Here is a 22,832-nt window from a genome sequence, read left to right as displayed (position 1 = left end):
GTCCTGCTCTCAACTACCTGTTCTTGCAGCTTTCACTTCCTGCTGCTGGGGACTTAATCTCAGTTGCTGCTTGTCTGGATCCTGGAATGTTGGGGCCATGTTTGGAAAAAGGGATAGGTACATGAAATATGGAAAGCCAAGCAATGAGTGAGCACTCTAGGCCTCCCTCCCCCAAACCAACCCCAACGTTAAATGAAAAGCAGCCAAGTTTAATAAGTAGGCCTCAGCCCCAACATTACATTAATAGCATTCACGTTTAATAAATTTACCTATTTCCCCCCAACCTGCCCCCCCCCCTAAAGCAGCCCTGAATTTAAATAATTTAGTACATATTTAATAAATAGCCCTCTTTTTCTTAAAATCAGGCCAACATTTAACATTCAATTATTAGCCACCAAACTACCCCAGCATTAAATAGTCCCCTCTCCACAAATTAAATTAATAGGTACTACCATTACCCCCCTATTAAATTAACTAGCTCCCACCAATAAATGAATATCACATACTGTCTAAGGACTGGTCCTCACACTACATTAATAGGCAAAGCACCCCCTGCCATATTACATAAGGATCCCTCCCACCACACTTACCTTCTTCACTACCCACCCCCAAGTTGGCTCTCTCAACCTATACACAGTCTGGGCACAAATACAATGAATCTACTGAGATTTATACCAAGGATTCAGAACAAGGCAAATGATACTGAGCACTCCATACGTACAGCACATACACATAACAACTACATCTAATACATTGAAGAAGAGATAATGGTACCGAGCTTGGCTGATATTAAAACATATGAATATACCCCAGGGTCACAATCTTTCAGGGAGATTTTTTTTTCATAACAATAGTCTTTGTGAAAGGTTTTTTGTAAAAAGGGTATAGAAAGCAAAAAAAAGGGGGGAGGGACACGAAACCCCAAAGGGGTGTGGGGGGGGAGGGTACAGAATTTTCAGTGAGATTTACAAAAATTAGACTGTTGCATTTATTTACTATGTCAGTGTCTCAACAACTACAGAGTGAATGACTAAAAGTGGAACCCTGAAATGTGCTTTGATTTGCACTATTGTAAGCACAAAATTAGCTATTTTACAATGTTATGAATTAAAAACAACACTAATATTATATACAGTATATATAACACTTTTAGACATGCACTAATTCACATGTGTCTATCCTAATGCAAACATCGTACAGAAGTAGTGTCCTTGATAATAGATACACAATTGATGGCGCACCGCAGAATGTAGGCGCTGCCAACTGCTATCCCAAAATATTTGGGATGACAGCTTTTTTGGGGGCAGCTAAAATATTATTTTTTTCTGCTTCATATAGGTAACATATTGAAAGAGAGTTAATGCAGTTCCGTAAATCAGCTGTAATCTCTAACCTGCTGCTATTGAACTATAACTTTGAACAGTACTTTGCCCACAGACCCCATCAGCGCAGCTTCTGATTGGCTGTACGCAGCATTTATCATTCATTTGTGTCAGTTTCATTCATCAGTATTAGTAGAACACAATAGTATATTTTGCACTACAAAACAAACCTAGTATTTCCCATCTAGTAAAGCTCACACGTGAGGGCGCCCACCTGTCTCACTGCCCCTATACTGCCAACAGTGACCATACTTGCCAACTCTCCCAGAATGTCTGGGAGACTTCCGGATGGGCAGAATTAGATCCAAAATGTGCATTTGGCCCCGCCCCCACTGTAAGATGATGTTGTTGCGTTATTACGTCATGGGGGTGGGACCAAAATGTAGTGATTTGCATAGTCCCGCCCCCAAAACGTCCACCTTCCCAGGCAGCTCCCTTCTATGACAGTGACTTGCAATTCAAGCTCAGTGACAGCCCCCCTCCTTCCCAGTCCTCACTACACTGCCGGCCCCCCTTCCCCCCCAGGACTCTCTAATCACTGAGTCAGTTTACTTACCTGTCAGCTCCTTCTCTTCTCTCGTCCCCTGCTCCTGTCAGCTGACACTCATGTGACCTACTGACTCACACTGCCGCGCCCTCGCGGTTATTTTTCGGTGTGCAGGGAGCAGTGCATACCCTCCTAGGGTAGATGAGGGACTCCCAGGCAGTGGGGCCCACTGGGGATATCCCCGTACCCCTGTGGGCCAATCTGACGCTGCTAGGGTCTGTGTATGGTATTACTCATTGTTTGTGGATCTACATCATTTTGGTTAGTATTTATGTTATATTATTTATAGGTGCTTTTGGCATGTAACAGAACAATAGGTAGCCTTAGTGGCTTATTTATTAAGATGATGCTTTGTGCACAGTTCTGCTGTATCCCATATCAACCAATCAGGTGTCCCCACCTGGAAATATTAAGTGTTGCCACATCAGAAAAAAAATATTATTGCCCCACTGGTTATGAGATAGTAAGCCACTATAATATAATAAAATAAAAATAAATTCCACTTACATATAATTATTAATGAAATTTGGCCCACTAATTTATTCATAAAATAATTTGGCCCCAGTAAAATAATTTAATATAATTTTTGCCCCTCTAAACAACAAATCATGATTACCCTCATAATTAAAACTTGTATTGTGCCTCCTGTTTAGAATGGGCAGATAGCTCTAACCGCATGCTTTTTTTTCTGTCGAATCTGGGGCGAGTTTGTCTAAGGTTCTGGTGGGATAGGTGTTTTAAAATCGCCACATGCCGCCGAATTTTTTGAATGTCAAAATCTCAGGTTTATACATATGGCGACTTTACGCATAAAATTACCGGTGATCTTGGTGATCTGAAATCACTGAAAAAAAACGCTGCTTGATACATTTACCCCCAGCTGTCCATCACGAAGAATAAGTGTGTATACTTACCCAACGCGGTATCGTAGAGATAGCGCAGAGAATCTGTAGACATGTGGCTTGATGGTCGCATTACCCTATTTGTACATAACATAATAATGTAATGAGGTTTCATCAGAGCCGGATGTAGACCACATGGGGCCCTAGGCAAGATACTGGTTTGGGGCCCCCTCCCTGAAAAAATCCATAGCACTATAGTTTTTTAGCATAACATGTACCCCTATTCAGGGGCTGGCTGGAAGACTTTAGCCCGGGGGTGCAAGCATATAGCACTGGCCCATAAGTAGCGGCCCATTTTTAAAGGTTGGTCTCACCACTAGCCCTGGGAGGGCCCTCTGGGAACCACTGGGCCCTAGGCAATTGTCTAGGTTGACTAATGGTAAATCCAGCCCTGGGTTTCATATACACAAAAGAGAAAAATGTCTTAACAGTTGGAAACATAGAAATTGACAGCAGATTAGAACCACTGGGCCCATCTAATTTGGCCATTTTTTAACCTATGGTAACCACAAACCCTATGTGATACTTTATTCTTTGTAAGGATATCCTTATGTCTATCCCAAGCATGTTTATATTGCTCTACTGTATTATCCTCTACCACCTCTGATTGGAGGCTATTCCACATATCCACTACCCTTTCTGTCAAGTATTTTTTCCTCACATTTCCTCTGAACCTACTTCCCCCAGTGTCAGTACATGTCCTCGTGTTCTAATACTTCTCTTCCCCCCAGTGTCAGTACATGTTCTCATGTTCTAATACTTCTCTTCCCCCCAGTGTCAGTACATGTCCTCGTGTTCTAATACTTCTCTTCCCCCCAGTGTCAGTACATGTCCTCATGTTCTAATACTTCTCTTCCCCCCAGTGTCAGTACATGTCCTCGTGTTCTAATACTTCTCTTCCCCCCAGTGTCAGTACATGTCCTTGTGTTCTAATACTTCTCTTCCCCCCAGTGTCAGTACATGTCCTCATGTTCTAATACTTCTCTTCCCCCCAGTGTCAGTACATGTCCTTGTGCTCTAATACTTCTCTTCCCCCCAGTGTCAGTACATGTCCTCGTGTTCTAATACTTCTCTTCCCCTCAGTGTCAGTACATGTCCTCGTGTTCTAATACTTCTCTTCCCCCCAGTGTCAGTACATGTCCTTGTGTTCTAATACTTCTCTTCCCCCCAGTGTCAGTGCAGGTTCTCTAGTTCTAATGCTTCTCTTCCCCTCAGTGTCAGTACATGTCCTCGTGTTCTAATACTTCTCTTCCCCTCAGTGTCAGTACATGTCCTCGTGTTCTAATACTTCTCTTCCCCCCAGTGTCAGTACATGTCCTTGTGTTCTAATACTTCTCTTCCCCTCAGTGTCAGTACATGTCCTCGTGTTCTAATACTTCTCTTCCCCCCAGTGTCAGTACATGTCCTCGTGTTCTAATACTTCTCTTCCCCCCAGTGTCAGTACATGTCCTCGTGTTTTAATACTTTTCTTCCCCTCAGTGTCAGTACATGTCCTTGTGTTCTAATACTTCTCTTCCCCTCAGTGTCAGTACATGTCCTCGTGTTCTAGTACTTCTCTTCCCCCCAGTGTCAGTGCATGTCCTCGTGTTCTAATACTTCTCTTCCCCCCAGTGTCAGTACATGTCCTCGTGTTCTAATACTTCTCTTCCCCTCAGTGTCAGTACATGTCCTCGTGTTCTAATACTTCTCTTCCCCCCCAGTGTCAGTGCATGTCCTCGTGTTCTAATACTTCTCTTCCCCCCAGTGTCAGTACATGTCCTTGTGTTCTAATACTTCTCTTTCCTCCAGTGTCAGTGCATGTCCTCGTGTTCTAATACTTCTCTTCCCCTCAGTGTCAGTACATGTCCTCGTGTTCTAATACTTCTCTTCCCCCCAGTGTCAGTACATGTCCTCGTGTTCTAATACTTCTCTTTCTTTGTAGAATGTTACCCTCCTGTACCTTGTTATAACCCTTGATATATTTAAAAGTTTCTATCATGTCCCCCCTTTCCCTTCTCTGCTCCAAACTATACATATTAAGATCTTTTAGTCTTTCCGGGTAAGTTTTGTGCTGTAGGCCATGCACCATTTTAGTTGCCCTTCTTTATACAGTCTCTAATGTATTTATATCCTTCTGGAGATATGGCCTCCACTGAACACAGTATTCTAGATGAGGCCGTACCAATGACCTATACAGTGGTATTATTACTTCTTTCTTTCTGCTACTAATAAATGAGAATATTAAATGCCATATAAAATGCAATTAAATGCAAATAGAAACTAAATTAAATACAAACATTTGTTGGTTTCCGATTTAAAAAAGAACTGTGAATCTTTCCGGCCACTGTCTAAATATAAATATCATTAAGTAAAGTGAATAGACAGCCTCAACTTTATAGAATATAGCTGCCACACTAATGAATTAATCAGCTTTAGGGGTCAACACGCAATTAGCCAATCCCAAGTGTGTCTGCAGGAGATACAACTAATGACTTTTTCCTGTGTCTGCATCCAGTTATACTCCAGTCATAATTACGTGAACACGTCCTTACTGTACTTGGACCACTGCAATGTATTTTCTTTAAATATTTGAATACATGGTAATATAAGAAGTGTACATATAGACTGTAATTAGATGAACAGCCCAGAAGCTTCGTTAGGAAATATTTTCAACTAGCTGAGGGGGCGGTGAGATGAGTCGAGTACAATTAAGCTATTCCTCATTGCATAAGGTATTGGTAGGGAAGGATTATAGAGCAGATAACTTTTCAAGGGAAATAGAGGACAACTCTAGAGATATGGTCAATAAAACAGACAAAAAAGGAATAAAGGAAGCATTACAACAAGCTGTAATAAAAATCTTCAGGGTATGTATGTAAGTGCTCATAGCTTACTGTAGGACATAATATTACATAACTATTGGCAATGATCTAGATATTGTGGCTATAACAGAGTTATAGTTTAATGAAAATCACGACTGAAGCATATACAGTATTTATGAAGGATAGAGTAGACAGATGAGGTGATGGGTTGGCTTTTTACATACAAAACAACATCAACATTACTTTACTAGATGGCACTGGAGATAAAACTTACCTATAAGTTTTATATACTAACACTTTTTGCATTGCTTTTCATGCTGGGGTTATCTACAGACCTGCAGGACAGGCAGAGGATTGAGTTCTAAAAGTGGACATCACTAAAATGGTAATTCTAATCTGTCCGATGTGCAGTGCCGTAACTAGACATTTTAGTGCCCTGGGCGAGACAAGGCACCGGCGCCCCCCATCTAAGTGGGAGTGGCATTTTACAAGTGGGTGTGGCCAACCTAATGTGGGGGTGTGGCTAGCACCTTACTGAAATAACTCTGTTACACATATTTGCAAATGCATGAGATATATATATATATATATATATATATATATATATATATATATATATATATATATAGACCAATGGGACACCCCAGTCCCCATTGAGTATTATGGGGACTGCTGGATTGTGCGATAATTTGCTTAATGAGGAAGATATCCGATATCTCCTGTTAGACTTTTGTTAAATGGTCACATTACTTAAAAATGTCTAAGCCATTCAGAAAAATCCATTTCGCATAGTTTAGGGCTCTGTGATTGTACAATTCATTATCCTTTATTGGATATTAATTACATATTACTTCAAATGTTTGGTTAAATTCAACTTACATAATGTACAATTCTGTCCAGAAAAAAACCATACATAAAACACAATTGTATACATTTATAAATCTCTGTAATATTATGCACCACATGTAATGAAAGTTATTTCTTATCAGTGTTCAGCACTGAGGCAAACATGTGAAATGGTTAAAAGATGATAACCAGTTAAAATTCACAAAGCTTCTATTTATAAACAATGTCCTGAATGAACATTCCTCCTAATGTTTGTAAATCCTGAATATTGGCATAGGTGTCCAGGAATAGTGGAAACGTTCACTTACAGTTAGTGGCAGTATATCCCTTTCCGTGTCCGGTTTCTATCTGCAGAGCTTGTTACCTCTCCTATATAAATTGGAGGGTGATTAACTCCTGGATCTGGCGTGACTGCAGCATTCCATCCAGCTTCTGAAAGGGACTAATACACACGGACGTCATGAGAGAGAGAGATTAACTTTCCGCAGTGGAACGCATGTGCGTTCCACCGACAGGAAGTTCGGCATTTGGAACGCAAAGCGTTCCAAATGCCGAACTTCCTGTCGGTGGAACGCACATGCGTTCCACTGCGGAAAGTTAATCTCTCTCTCTCTCTCATGATGTCCGTGTGTGGACGGTAAAAAGGCAGAAGATAGGGCTAGGTAGCGGGCGGCTGCTGCGCCCACTTGGGCTTGCGCCCGGGGCGACGGCACCGTCCGCACCACCCTAGTTACGGCTCTGCCGATGTGGACTGGGTCTGTGGCAGATACAAGCCGAAGTACGGACATTGTGGCATGTATGTTATAGGGGGCTGGGGAAAAGTGACAACATTACCTGTAAATCCCTTCCCGGCAACCCGGGTACTTACCCGATTCTGAGGGATGACTATGGGAACACCGTACACTCCTCACAAAGAACCCCATGATCTAACGTCGGTATATGGACTCCTCTGCACCCTGTTCTAGGGAAGAAACCAGATTACTGATGGGTAGGGTATGGATACCATATAAGAAGAGGGGGTGTCCGAGTCGACAGCAGCGAGTAGACACACTTTACTCTACCTTGATGGTCAACACCTCATTTTTCATTTTGTTGTGGGCCTTGGCCGTAGGACTAGAGCTATTTGGGGCGGGAAAGAATCACGCACATATTCTCTACTCATCATTGTACGGGGGAGATCCCCACCATGAGCGGGGCACAACCGAAAAATGGTACTTACCTCTCGATGGTTGTCTGCAACCCTCCAGACCGGTGCCTAGGAAACAGGGGAGACAAAATGCAGCTCACCCACATAGCTATCTACCATCCAAGATGTTCCTCCCACTAGACCAACAACAAGAAGCGCCCTGATCCTAACAACAAACTATGTGATCAGACCGTATAACACTACTCGCACTAGGTGTAGTGCACTACTCTAGCTCAGAAACCCCACAGACACCAATGCCAAGGATGCAGACAGGGAATATGGATACCAATAGTCTACCTTTAATGGGGGTCTGACTTCTGGATCCTGGAAAGAAATTACAGAAGGAAAATACACGCAGTACGGTACAAAGCAATAGCTTATGTTGACCACCAGATAAATGACCACTCACTAACCACCCAGTGGAACAGATCGTGTGCGGTCTCACTGTAGGAATTCCCACCGACGGTTGTCTGCCTAATGCCCCTTCACAATTACAGGTCTAGCAACGGAATCAATTAGCTGTGCCACAGGCCTAGAGCCTGACCTATATTTGCCTCCACAGGCCTAGAACCTGACCTATATTGGCCTCCACAGGCCTAGAGCCTGACCTATATTTGCCTCCATAGGCCTAGAGCCTGAGCTATAATTGCCTATACAGGCTTAGAGCCTGATTAAGATTGCACCCACAAAATGATAGTACTATTAAATCTTAACTGCTCAGGAATTTCTGCCTGCTAATGCTGAACGGTTCTAGTGCCCAAAATATGCCACGGGCCTTATGCCCGACTCGCCTAACCAGAGTTATACTTACCTGCTCCGCGCAGGAAACCAACATTTCTTCCGGGGTCTCATCCAGACCGTGCGCTACGTGATAAGCCCTGATTAGCTCGTCACGGCGCCAAAAGTTTAAATGGCTGGCGCTGAACCCTGATCGGCTCACCATTCCAGCCACTGATTGGCCGGCAGTGCAGGGATCTGTGAAGAAAAAAGAGAAGTACAAACCATTGCTGAATCCCGTGAACTGTGAATTTTCTTTACTACTTTTCTTATTTTCTTCGCCCTCTTCAAAGGCTCAGGGAGACACCTTCTTACATGTGGATGGCAGTTAGAGATGGCTGCACATTGGAACGCTCGGTGCCCTACCTCCTTGGGACATTACAAGGTGGTGCAGAGGAGTCATCACACCGTGAACAGGGATCTTTCAAATATCTTCTGGAAGACTATCTCAGTCTATGCTGGATCCAGAGAGTTCAACTGTCATTCCTGTTGCCATCTGTGGTTCCTCTTTTGGTGCTCTCTGTGGCCTTCTGGTTGATAGCATCTGTCACCACAACTCCTGAGAACATGATGAACAAATGTCGGATGCCAATTAAAAATATCAGGCTCAAAGCAGATAACCACGAGAGTGCCCATACATCACAAATCAGAAAGTCTTAATGATGAAGGACAGTTGGGGTTGCCAGCAGCGGACTGTCTATTATGGCCACCAATACAGCATAAATTTGTAGAACTAGTGGAAGAGGTCTTCACCTATTGCAGCCGTCTCTCACGTAGAGACTGGTTATGCTCACAGGTACTCAGATGTCCCCAGGTCTTACACTCAGTGTAGTACAAATTTATGGTCACACAGCAGCACTCAGGAGAGGGAGGTAATACACGGAGTAGGGTCAGGCCAGAGGTCTGCTGACTGGAACAGAGATGATAATGTCTGACTGGCCTAACAGAGCACAGGTGAAGTCAGGTACAAGCAAGGTCAGGGCCACAGGCAATGATGCAAGTCTGGTAACAGGCAAAAGGTCTGAGCAACTAGTGATGGTTCAGAGTCCAGGTAACAGGCAGAAGGTCTGGGCAACTAGCGATGGTTCAGAGTCCAGGTACAGGCAGAAGGTCAGGGCAACTAGCGATGGTTCAGAGTCCAGGTACAGGCAGAAGGTCAGGGCAACTAGCGATCATTTTGAGTCCAGGTACAGGCAGAAGGTCAGGGCAACTAGCGATGGTTCAGAGTCCAGGTACAGGCAGAAGGTCAGGGCGACTAGCGATGGTTCAGAGTCCAGGTAACAGGCAGAAGGTCTGGGCAACTAGCGATGGTTCAGAGTCCAGGTACAGACAGAAGTTCTGGGCAACTAGCGATGGTTCAGAGTCCAGGTAACAGGCAGAAGGTCTGGGCAACTAGCGATGGTTCAGAGTCCAGGTAATAGGCAGAGGGTCATACACAGAAAGCAATCCAAAGGTATTCACCAACACACCACAGGAGCATGTAAGCAAACTGGGTATCAAAACGCTATAACCGGAAGTGAGGCTCAGTCCTCACTGCCTTAAATAGTACTGAGAGCCAATCAGGGCAAAACCCTGAAACTATACCCAGGACCTGCCTAATTAATTAAATAGTAATTAATTAGCCCGCAGGCTGTTTCGTTTACTTTGTGTGCATGTCCGACTCTGAGTGTTGCCGGGACGCGGCGCTGAATTAGAAAACTTCCCGACCGTATTCATGGCAATGGTCAGGACGAGGGGAACAGGAAATGACGTCTTGGCTGTTGCCATAGCTGCTGGGACACTGGAGGAGAAAGCGAGCCGCAGATTGCAGCTGTCCTTTTATTTCTTCAATGACTAGTTCATCTTTCATGTCTCCTCCTTCCACGGTCTCTCCTTATTCCATCCTCCCCACACTACCGGTAGCTGCACAGAAATGCCGGGCACTAATGGTGGCTTTAATATTTTTTTTAATTATGTCATTTTTATTGAATTTTAAGCAAACAATAAATATAGAAAACTTGACGAACATACAATGCATGGTAAAATCTTAAATCGTAAACATGAAATATTACAATAAGGGAGCAGGTTTACCCTAAGTCTAATATAGTATAAAGAAGAAGAAAAAATGGAATGGGAGAGTGACTGGAATCAGAATCATCAGTATGAAATCTATTACGTGAAGAATAACAATGAGACCATATGTTATGGTATTTATGTAATATTTTTCTCCTGGTATACATGAATCATGAACAATATATTGTGTCATCCACCAATAACTTCCATTTATGAAATGTAGGACTTTCTGCTGCAAGCCAGGTACGGGCTTTAATATCTTTTGCGAGAGTAATTAAAATGAAAATATATTCATAGAAAGATTTAATCAGAATATTTTTGAGAGAGGAACCAAAGACATATTATAGGATTCAATGAGTGATATCATTCACAGTATTACTAATACAGGTCCATACAACAGTCTAGAAGGTATATACAATCCCATAACAGGTGCCAAAATTTACAGCCTGTGGAACCACAGAAATCTGCCTGGTACTAATTTTGACTAAGGAAACTGGTGAATAATAGAATCTATGAAATATGTATATATGAATTTGTTGGAAATTAATACATGATGTCACATCTTTAATACTTTTAAGGATATGGGGCCTGATTCATTAAGGATCTTAACTTAAGAAAGTTCTTATTTCAGTCTCCTGGACAAAACCATGTTACAATGCAAGGGATGCAAATTAGTATTCTGTTTTGCACATAAGTTAAATAATGTCTGTTTTTTCATGTAGCACACAAATACTTGATAGCTTATTTGTACAGTGAAATTTAAAGTTGATATGTGTGTTCTACATGAATAAACAGGCCCATAGTTCCATTCCTGATGAGATAATGGACTTAAGTAATTTCCCATTTAGACTTAAGGGATCTGAGTCATTAAAGAGAGCAAAGCAAAATAAAAGTAAGTAAGTTTGATCCTGGCCAAACCATGTTACAATGCAAGGGGTGCACACTAGTTTATTATTTTGCACATAAGTTAAATACTGACTGTTTTTTCATGTATCACACAAACACTTCATAGCTTTATTTTTACACTGAAATTTAAATATAATCTAGGACATGTCCTACCCCAGCTATAAATCTACCTCCACATTTTACATTTACCTCCCCCTCCAATGCAACATGGTTTTGCCCAGGTGCAAAGTTACTCCTTTTTTTTTTTCCTTAATGACTCAGGCACGAGTTATATTAGACTATCAGGTGCAAAACTGAAATTGAGTACTGAGGATACTGTAGAGATAATTTGACTCATTCCCATAGACATTAATAATTTCTTAATAGGGGGATTACATATTATTGGGAGAACTGCCAAATTGAGAAGATATAGCATGTCTAACCGTAACTAATGACAAAATGTAGTGTGAGGAAGGTTAACACACACTGTCCCCACCACCAGCTACAATTGTTATTCCGCTACCTTATGTATCAATTCCCCCCACACCTCTTAGTTGTAAACTCACTTGGACAGAACCATTTTTACCTTTTGTTTTCGTGTCATTGTTTGTTATTTGTTCCTTGACCCCCCTCAATGTACAACGCTGTATAATATCTTGGCACTTTACCAATTAAGGATAATAATAATAATAAAGTTAATTATCAACTTGTTACTCACAAGCTCTGGCAGAGTTGAACTTGAGTTCCATTAATCCTCAACCGTCATGGTTCAGTGTAAAGACAGATGACCCATATCCCGATGATACAGCGGTTATCTAGTGAGGAGTGTTGTTCTTGTTGTAGCACTGGGTAGAACGATTGTGTGGATGTTTGTGGAGTTATTCTGCAATCGGATGTCTAGTTTCCATCAAATTTGGAGATGACATTGTAGGTGTCTCTGGTCCAGGTCAGCCCACTGTACTGATATTTCTTTATTTTGTAGGTTTATATAGGATTGGCAGTCCTTTATCACAGCAACTCACCTGCCATTGAACAAATCTTATCACCACTAAGACTACTTTTGTTATTCTCCTTTACAAAACGAAAACAAATAAAGGGCCGTATAGTGATAAATGCAAATAAATGTCAGACTTGTAGTATATCAATGTACGTACCTGCAATGGGTTAATCTTTCTGGCTTCAAGTGAGTTACCCAATAGATTTGAAGGGGAGTGGAGAAGCCTTTATAATAAGGCAGGAACAGGAAATTACTCTCTTTGCCTCAAGAAAATGTATCAATCCCGACCCTTTAGTCTATGTATGTTCTGCAGTGTCGTTAACTCTCCTCCCCCCCCCTCATTTAGACGTGACACAGTCGTCGGGAAAGCAATGCAGTCAGCGGTTAATACATGGCGCCTCAGTTTGTCTGGCCGCAGGATTCTTTCCCTTTCGATATATATGTCTCTGTTGGGGGTCATTTGTGCGAATACCCTGGGTGTCGTTTTTTGCCAACGTGCCCGTTGAGGACAGAAGGGGCGTAGTTTCACTTACGCCGTAATGTACCGCCTGAGATTCAGGGCTAGTTGGCCATCCCTTTATGGATTGGGTATTAGCTGAACTTGCATCTGCTTTCCTTGCTACCATCATTTATAATAAATCTGTGTCCTCAACGAGCCAAAATTTAAACATGCGTCCATGTATTTGTTTCAGGTAATAGATAAGGTGTAAGTTACGACGTAGAGAGGGTATGTGCAGAGGGAGATTACCAGTCATTTAGCGTTTAAAGTCAGGAGTAAGTTTAGAGTAGTGTTTTGTTTTGGTTGGTTTTCAGAGCTAGGCACGAGGCTTTCCCACTGATAGGAGGGTTTGTTTAGGTAAGTGTTTAATCAGAGTTTGTTCATTTGCTGTGAGCTGACTGCTCTGAATACCACACTAGCATTGAGATCATTTATCATTCATCACGGTGACTGTACCCCTCTGCTGTTCAGTTGAGCAGTTGGAGAAACAACGGGTCACGGGTCAGACCTAATCACCAGACAATCCTGTATCGAAACAGAAAAATGTTTTATTCTAATGATTTTGTTTTACTTAAGCACTGTGTAGGCAAGTTGTACCTTTACTTCTGGCTGTAGAACTAGTTGCACTCAAATGACTGTATTAGCTCTGGGTCCCTGAGTTCCACTATTTCATACATACAAACACTTACTTGGTTATAAGCATTATTATAAAAAAAAAAACACAACTTGCCCAAGCTGTAGAAATGAGCACACATTCTCATGCACACATACAGTGCGAAACGCGTGCTGTGCATACACATCCAGACAATTCTTTACATTACCAGTTTAAATATTGAAATGACAATTATACGCCATACTTGCCAACACTCCTGAAATTTCTGGTAGACTCCTGGAATAGTGGGTAATCTCCCAGGGTCTTGAGAGGGTCTGGCAATCTCTCCGCTGCCAGGCCATTGAGAGAAGAGGTTGGAGGAATGCAGAATGATGACATGATTTGCAACATCGCGCTCTGCCTACTGCAGCATTATGATGCCGGTTGTGTTGTTGCACTCCACCCACTGCGATGTTGTGACGTGATTTGCATCATCGTGCTAGGATAGGCTGGGGGATGGTTTCATGCAACTCATGTCATTAAGTCCCGCAGCACACTGCTATAACCAGCAAACGAGCTGCTATTTCTATTTGTACATAAAAATGCAGAAATCTCAGTTGCACACATTTGCAAATTTATGGTAAGCCACCCGCCTCGTCAAGGCGCTTCTGCTAATAGGGTGGTCCTAACTCTACACTGTTTCTGCACCATACATATATGTGTTTTTAAATTGAGAGCTAACTAACCAACAGGTACCCCAACCTCCTCCAAATGGCAATACAACAAGAGCACTACCCATCAGCTACTGATGCCAAACATGTCAGCTCCTTTGCTGGTTATAGCACTGTTCTGCGGGATTATTCTCTGTGTTTGTTCGTTTCAGGATAACCCCACCCTATCAAGCACCTGCTATCAACCAATAAATTGATTGAGTAACTTCCACTTCTGTTTTGTACAGATCCGGATTTAGACCTCATAGGGCCCTAGGCAAGATACTGGTTTAGTGCCCCCCTCCGTGAAACAATATTAACTTTTAATAGGTACTAGAAAAGATAGTGCAGACAATGTTATACCAATAAATAATAACTTTTAATTAAATCCTTACATAAAACAGAGTGCAAATAATGTTAACCAAATCATTTGCATGGGATTGTAAATATAATTTACTACTGTGTGTAACACACACTCCCAGAGAAGACATGCTCCCCCCATGATTTTGCACTATATAAAGACTTGTAATGTAATCAGGGGAACAGGTACTATCTCCTGGGTGAGCAGCAGCAGTAAACCACACAAGTCCAGACGTTTCACCATAGCAACCACAGACAGTTTATTCACCAGCTTGTAAACAAAACAAAATATATACAATATCCTAGCCGTCTGGCTACTAGATAATACATTTGCTGATGGAAAGAAAGGTTATTTCAGTCCCTGCAGGTTGATATTATTGGTCCAACTCTGCGCACTGTACCTCGATCCTCCGTATGATGTCACTTCAGTCCCTGCACGCCCAGTCCAAGCACACTGAGCCTGTGTAAGCTCTCACAGCTCCCTCCTACAAAAAATGTATTTTGCTAAATAAGTTGAAGTACAGAAGAGAAAAAAATATCCCCAACACATCACTTTTGCTCCTTCACACTGTTTCCCCTTTAGTACATTGTACTCCCTTCATCCTCACACTGTGCCCTCCATCATGCTTTTACCCTTTTATCATCACACTGTGCACCCTTCACCATCACACTGTGCCCTCCATATTCTGCTCCCCTTGTTTATTTCACCTCACACTGCCTGTTCCACATTTCTGTCATCATGCCCCTCTGTGCCCTTAATGCCTGTTCCATATTTCTGTCATCATGCCCCTTTTACATATCTGCCATCATGCCCCTGTTACATATCTGCCATCATGCCCCTTTTACATATCTGCCATCATGCCCCTGTTACATATTTGCCATCATACCCCTGTTACATATCTGCCATCATGCCCCTGTTACATATTTGCCATCATACCCCTGTTACATATCTGCCATCATGCCCCTTTTACATATCTGCCACCATACCCCTGTTACATATCTGCCATCATGCCCCTTTTACATATCTGCCACCATGCCCCTGTTACATATCTGCCACCATGCCCGTTACATATCTGCCACCATGCCCCTGTTACATATCTGCCATCATGCCCCTGTTACATATCTGCCATCATGCCCCTTTTACATATCTGCCATCATGCCCCTGTTACATATCTGCCACCATGCCCGTTACATATCTGCCACCATGCCCCTGTTACATATCTGCCATCATGCCGCTGTTACATATCTGCCATCATGCCCCTGTTACATATCTGCCATCATACCCCTGTTACATATCTGCCATCATGCCCCTTTTACATATCTGCCACCATACCCCTGTTACATATCTGCCATCATGCCCCTTTTACATATCTGCCACCATGCCCCTTTTACATATCTGCCACCATGCCCCTGTTACATATCTGCCACCATGCCCGTTACATATCTGCCACCATGCCCCTGTTACATATCTGCCATCATGCCCCTGTTACATATCTGCCACCATGCCCGTTACATATCTGCCACCATGCCCCTGTTACATATCTGCCATCATGCCCCTGTTACATATCTGCCATCATGCCCCTTTTACATATCTGCCAACCTGCCCCTGTTACATATCTGCCATCATGCCCCTGTTACATATCTGCCATCATGCCCCTGTTACATATCTGCCATCATGCCCCTCTGTGTCCTTAATGCCTGGCCGTTCCACATTTCTCGTGCCCCTTACTGGACAAGCATGGGCCCTCCGTTAGTTAACTTACCTTTTAATTGCCTGTTCTGTTCTTGTTTTCTTCTTTCTTCGATGGAGCGCTGCAGCTGCTCCTCCTCCTCTGGTCAGGCTGTGCTCCTCGCCGAATTCTCACTGAAAATGACGTCGGGCGTGACGTCATCACGCCTGCTGTCATTTTCAGTGGGAGACAAGGAGAGGAGACTAACGGGACCCGACGCGTGGTCAGCTGACTTTTTTTTTTTTTCTTGTTTTTTTTTTCTTTGATGTTGCATCGATTTGAAGCCTGTATTGTGCAGGCGGCCAGAGGGGGATGGCAGGCAGAGGGGAGCGCCCCTCTGCCTTGCCTACCCCGCTCACCGACGGCTCTGGTAGGACCCTCTGGGTACCGCTGGGCCCTAGGCAGTTGCCTAGGATGCCTAGCGGGAAATCCGGCCCTGGTTTTGTATGTCATTAAGTCCCGTCCATCACACAGCTCCCTTATGTATCGCTCGGACAGAAAAAGTTCTGAAAAAATTATGTTCTACACGGGTCAATTACTGGGTTAGTTTTATTAATATTAAACAAAAAGGTTTACATCGCATGTTCTTACGGATTGAATATAATTACTTTTTATTAGCAGGTTTGAAATATTATCCCAATCTCTAGAAGGAGAAAAGTGAGAGGTTATTATAAAACTGACCAATGCTTTCAGTTTGTGTCTGGACTTAACGTGTTAATGTAAGTGTCATTCTCATTATAAAGGGGGTGAAGTGGTTTGCTCTAGAGAAGTGCTTAGTGATGACGTATGTACAGCGTACATTACAGGAATTGTGGCTTACACTCATCAAAGGTCACAACCCATGTGAAGTGGTTTAGTCAGTGTATAATTAAGGTTTTGACACTACCATGGTACATACACAAGTGTCACAATGATGATTCTAAGATTGTGTGAGGCTGTGAACCCCTCACTTACCATCTCCAATCCCCTTTTTATTTTATTGTAGATGTTGCTTCTATATTAATTTATAGATACATTTTGAAACGGCAAAATATCAGTACAAATGCTTTGTAATGCACTCATATGGGTAGATGTATCAAACCTTCTTAATAGGAAAAGTGGAAGTGTTGCCCATAGCAACCAATCAGATTCTAGCTATTATTTTCTAGTGCATTCTAGAAAATGATAGCTAGAATCCGATTGGTTGCTATGGGCAGCACCTCCACTTTTACTTTTTAGAAGGATTTGTTCCCCAAAATATTTTCTAGGGCTGGTAACCCAGTCACTGTGTTCCCCACTTTAAAGCTACTAGGAAATTACAGCTCTCAGTTGGTGTTAGGCTATCAATTGGCCGCTGTTGAACTATAAGTCCCAGCATTCCCTCATAGTACAGTGTCAATAAATAATAAACATGTTGGGCCTGAGTCATTAAGGAGAGCAAAGCATCAAAAAGGAGGGGGGGGGGTAAATTTAAAATGTGGGGACAGATTGATAGTTGGGACAGGACATGTCCTAGATCAACTTTAAACTTCAGTGTAAAAATAAAGCTATCAAGTATTTGTGTGCTACATGAGAAAAACAGACAGTATTTATCTTATTTGCAAAATAATAAACTAATTTGCACCCCTTGCATTGTAACATGGTTTGTCCCGGAGAACATGTACTCCTTTTTTTTTTGCCTTACTCTCCTTAATGACTCAGGCCCATTGAGTATATACTGTATTGTATAACTGTAGTAGAAAGCATATACTATGGCCATACATTTCTCTGCTCCAACCAGGCCATTTACATGAATATGGGGGAAACTCTTATGAACCTGGAACTGAGATATGCAATGTGGTGAAGTGGATCACTTTCCTAATCTGTGAAGTGTTTAAAAGATCCAGACTCTTTTTAAAGCATTGACCCCTCTCATACTTTGCATTCCTCGTGCTGCACGGTAATTCCACGCTCTTCTTTCAGAGGTACAGCAGGTGTAGACACTAGCGGATCCGTTTACCTTTGAGGTTGTTCAGTAAAGTTTTTAGGAATCTGACTTGTTCCTGTTGCATAGGCTAGACCTGTGTTTTTGCAAAACATGTTTAACTTCTTTTAATAATTGTAAAATGTTGATGATAGAATGTTGATGAATAGTGTTCAATCACCTTTATCTTCTGGCAGTTTGCTCTATACTCTTCCAGAAAAATCATCCCTGATGTTACCCCTGAACATTCCACTCTGGCTGTAAGTATTCCTACCCTCACCGTCCTATATGTACTAAGGGGCAACCTGCAGAATATGCTACAGTGCATTTAAAACTTCCTTGTGTCGGCAGTGTCGGACTGGGGCATGAAGGGCCCACCAGGGACTGCAACGCTAGGGGCCCACCAGAGGGGGTGTGGCCAGCCATCAAAGGACAGCTAGCACCATAGTGTAGTATATAAAGAATGCAGTGTGTATATAAAGAGTGGAAGGGGTAGTTTCTCCTTGCGCTCAAGTATATTGATGAGTAGTATATAGTTAGAATCAGAGATTGGGGGTGTTTCGTGGATGGTATATTGACACGGGGTGGGGCATAAAGTGTGCGCTAGTAATTGTATTAGGAACTAGTGGTTGATGGTAAATGGTGTAATGTTACACAGTCGGCTGACATTGAGAAACAGAGGGTAGTGGTGTGAGAGACCGTGCCTGTGGGTAGGGGGCAAATGAGTGATTGTGCAGAAATATGTAGAAATTTGCAGAGATATGCAGAAATAAGCAGAAATGAGCAGATATAAGCAGAAATAATGTCTCTGAAGTCTTCAACTCCTCTTCTTTGAGAGCTTGAATTGTGCAGGCAAGACAGTCTCCAGAGTAGTGTTGTGTAGAGAAATCATACAGATGTGACAATCGTATGGATCTGGTAATGTTATGAGGGTAACAATCATATGCAATTACCTTCAAGCGGTTATGGTTGGTGCTCCGGATCTTGTGCGTGGTCTTGTTGTGGTCAGCGGTCAGCGGACGTGATGTTGATTCGTCTGGCAAATTAAATCTAATGAGACTGGCACCGAAGACTCCCTTTTTTCAACGGCGGTGCACCGCCAGCATCAGTTTGTAAAACTTCTCTGACACTTCCTCCCCCTTGGAAGGCAAGCCTGCGTGTCAAAAGCCGAACTTCCGGTTTTTGCTAAGAGGCACAGCCGTGTACTCGTGCTGTTGTGTAAAAGTAAAAAGTATAATGCTGCCGCATTTGGGCTCTCTGCAGCTGGCTTGGCACTCGGAACAACGGATTAGGTGGGGGCGTGGCTTACCAGCGTCGGGGCCTACCGGTGGATAGACCGGCTTCCCGGCAGGCCAGTCCGACGCTGTGTGTCGGTATTAAACTGCCCCCCATGCTAATTTTTTTATACTTTATTAGTTTTTCAATAAATTGGATACAAATAAACAACTTTGCTTATCTCATTTGCTCACACTCATTCATCCACTGGCACTTTCTTAATGCAGGGCTTGATAATGCTCTCAAATTGGCGTGGAGAATTAATTTGAGCAGATCCCGTCACGCAGAGTGTTTAAGCTCTCACTACAAGCGTTAAGCTGTGAAAAAGGTTTTGCTTTTTCTAGATGGGATTATAACACCATAGAAATTAGGCAAGAGCGTGTGAAACGTTTCTGCTTGACTCCACCGTTAAGGATAACTCTCAAAACTAAAAAAAATATAATAATATAATAATATTGGGTGGTGTTTAAAGATATAAAATGAAAGTCAAACATATACTTATCTCATTTGCACATCTGCCAGGGTCCCCGATGCCTAGAAGTGTACCATGCTGCTCTCTAACTTGATCTAACCGCTCGGCTATGTCAAAAAGGCCGCGCAGGTGTCAAGGCCCTCCCCTGTGAGCCCGAACGCAATTATACCACCTGTCAGGGCCAGCTCATGGTAATATAGCAGCCCTTTCGGTAAGAGTGAGGAACATGACCGGAAGGCAATAACCCACCTGCCCCATTTGCCAGCCAACCTGCCCCACTTGCCTGCCCCTTTACACTTTTGTACAGTGTCTGTCTTCTAATTTTAACTGGTATTCTGTCCCATGGTGATTTCTTGTGTACATCCAGTTCACAGTGTTCTGTCATTTGCCGGATGTGTTTAACTTGCCTAAGAGGGGACTCCAGCCTCAGTGAGAGCCTAACCTGCATGTCCTAAGTGTTCTAGGTGCACAGTTATGACTAAGCACAGCCTGTGTTCTTTTGGCTCTCTACCATTAAACAAATAGTACGTATTGTGTCATCTGCCTTACATCAGTCCATTTAAATTCCACATTGTTAATTGTTTTATTGCTCAGTTGAATTTAAACCATATTTATAAAGCCTACACACACCTATCAAAAGATAAAACATAGACCTTTAGTTTGATTTGCAAAAATGACTCTTTGTATTTAAAAGCTAAAACACTAGAAATGTGAACTATTCCTTTAACTGTGTGTCACGATCCACCTCAGGCTGCAGTTCAGTATCTCCTCACTAGATGCTGCATTGCTTTCATTTGATCCTGCCGGAAAGGGGTTACGTCTTCATCATTACCCCTGGATCCTAATCACCTATGTCTGCCCTTTAATAGACTGCCTTTCCCAGCAACATGAGCCAGTTCATCAATTGTTTTTGCTGCTGTTGGTCTTGCTGTGAAATGCCTGTTCGGATCCTGGTTTGTGCCCACATTTTGTACCTCCTTTTGTGACCCAGACCTTGGCTGTGTTTGACCTTGCTCCTACTTAATCCTTAGTATATTGTGGACCTTCTGACCCCTGACTTGCCTGACTCTGCTTTTGCCTGATTATCCTGTAGATTATCCAGTGCCTCCTGGCTAACCTGGCAATTTAGTCTCCTTGTGCCTGTATATCATCTGTTATACCCGGACACAAGTATTTCCTGGTCTTGTGGCTAAACCTGGTGATAGTTTCCTTGTTCCTGCACTTCATCTGTATACCTGGACAACATTCCTTCCTGCTCCAGCTTCTCAGCTAACCTGGTTATCCTGATACCTGTGTCTGCATTTCAAGCTGTCAGAATTACTCTGTGGAATTGATGATACCTGCCAGCAGTTGGCGCTACTGAGTACTGAGTCGCGGAGTCTAACACGCCCCTGGTTTTCACCAGGAACCCCTGCAAGGAGGTATGGACTTTGCTGCAAGGGACGCGCAGGTCGCAGCCCTCAGTATCAGTCAGCTGGCGAGGTAATAATTGAGGCAGCGGTGACAGCCCACCAGGATGCAGGATGGAAGAGTAGTCAACAAGCCGGGTCACAACCAGAGGAACGGATATAGCCAAATCAGAAGCAGGAGAATGGTCAGGAAGCCGGGTCAATACCAAATATCAGTCTAAGCCAGAATCAGGAACCGAAGGAGAAGTCAGGAACAAGCCGGGGTCAGAATCCAAATAACAGCAACACAGGAACAAATGCTGGAGCAAGGCTGAAGACCAAATACTCTGGCACTAGACATGTGTCAGAGGCTGCTTTATATACCCTAAGGTGCCTCCTGATAGGGTTAGGGAGATTTTGGGGGTAACACATGCTGGCTGCAGACAGGTGAGCAGAGATAGCGTCCCGCTGCTAGGCAACAGGACGTGGTTGCTGAGAAGATGGAGGCGTCCGTTTCCTGCCCCAAGTGTCAGTGCGGAGACGGCGCCTGACTGTACTCTCCCCTTTCTTCTTTTTCAGGGCTTGCAAGGTCGCCTCTCTCTCCTTCTTGAATTTGGCCAATAAGCGAGGGGCATGTATCTCTTGTACATCGATCCAAGATCTCTCCTCGGGGCCATAACCCCTCCAGTCAACAAGATATTTGTGGCGACCCCTGGAGATCCGGAAATCCATAATCTGACTGATCTCATATTCCTCCCCATGATCAGTCTTTACTGGGACCGGGGGTGGGTTTTTTTTTGACAAATCTGTTGAGAACGAGGGGTTTAAGTAGAGCAATATGAAACACATTGTGAATCTTGAGTGATGGAGGAAGAAGGAGTTTGAATGTCACTGGATTTATAACTTGAGTGATTTGAAAAGGTCCGATATATAACGGGGTGCGAGCTTCATGGTGGGAACTCGCAGTCTTAAATTCCTTGTGGATGACCACACTTTGTCCCCAACTCGAAGTCTGGGAACTGGTCTACGGTGACGATCTGCGCTAGCTTTGTAGCGTCGGGAGGATTCCAATAATTTGGACTTCGCCTGAAACCATATTTGAGAAAAGTCCTGAATGAGATTCTGCACGGCCAGAAGCGCTGAACCAGGTTGGGAAAGTTCAGGAAGGAGAGGATGAAACCCATAGGTAAGAAAAAATGGAGACGAACCAGTAGATACATGCACCTGGTTATTATGAGCAAATTCTGCCCAACACAAGAAACGACTCCATTCAGCCTGATTACCCGAAGAGTAGGTCCTGAGAAACTGTTCCAAGTCTTGGTTGACCCTCTCCGTGTGGCCGTTGGTTTGAGGGTGGTATCAATTGAGGCAGCGGTGACAGCCCACCAGGATGCAGGATGAAAGAGTAGTCAACAAGCCGGGTCACAACCAGAGGAACGGATAAAGCCAAATCAGAAGCAGGAGAATGGTCAGGAAGCCGGGTCAATAC

This window comes from Mixophyes fleayi, chromosome 3 (assembly GCF_038048845.1).
Source record: "Mixophyes fleayi isolate aMixFle1 chromosome 3, aMixFle1.hap1, whole genome shotgun sequence".
Taxonomy (NCBI): domain Eukaryota; kingdom Metazoa; phylum Chordata; class Amphibia; order Anura; family Limnodynastidae; genus Mixophyes; species Mixophyes fleayi.
The sequence above is the reverse complement of the archived record's forward strand: the minus strand, read 5'-3'. Positions refer to the sequence as shown.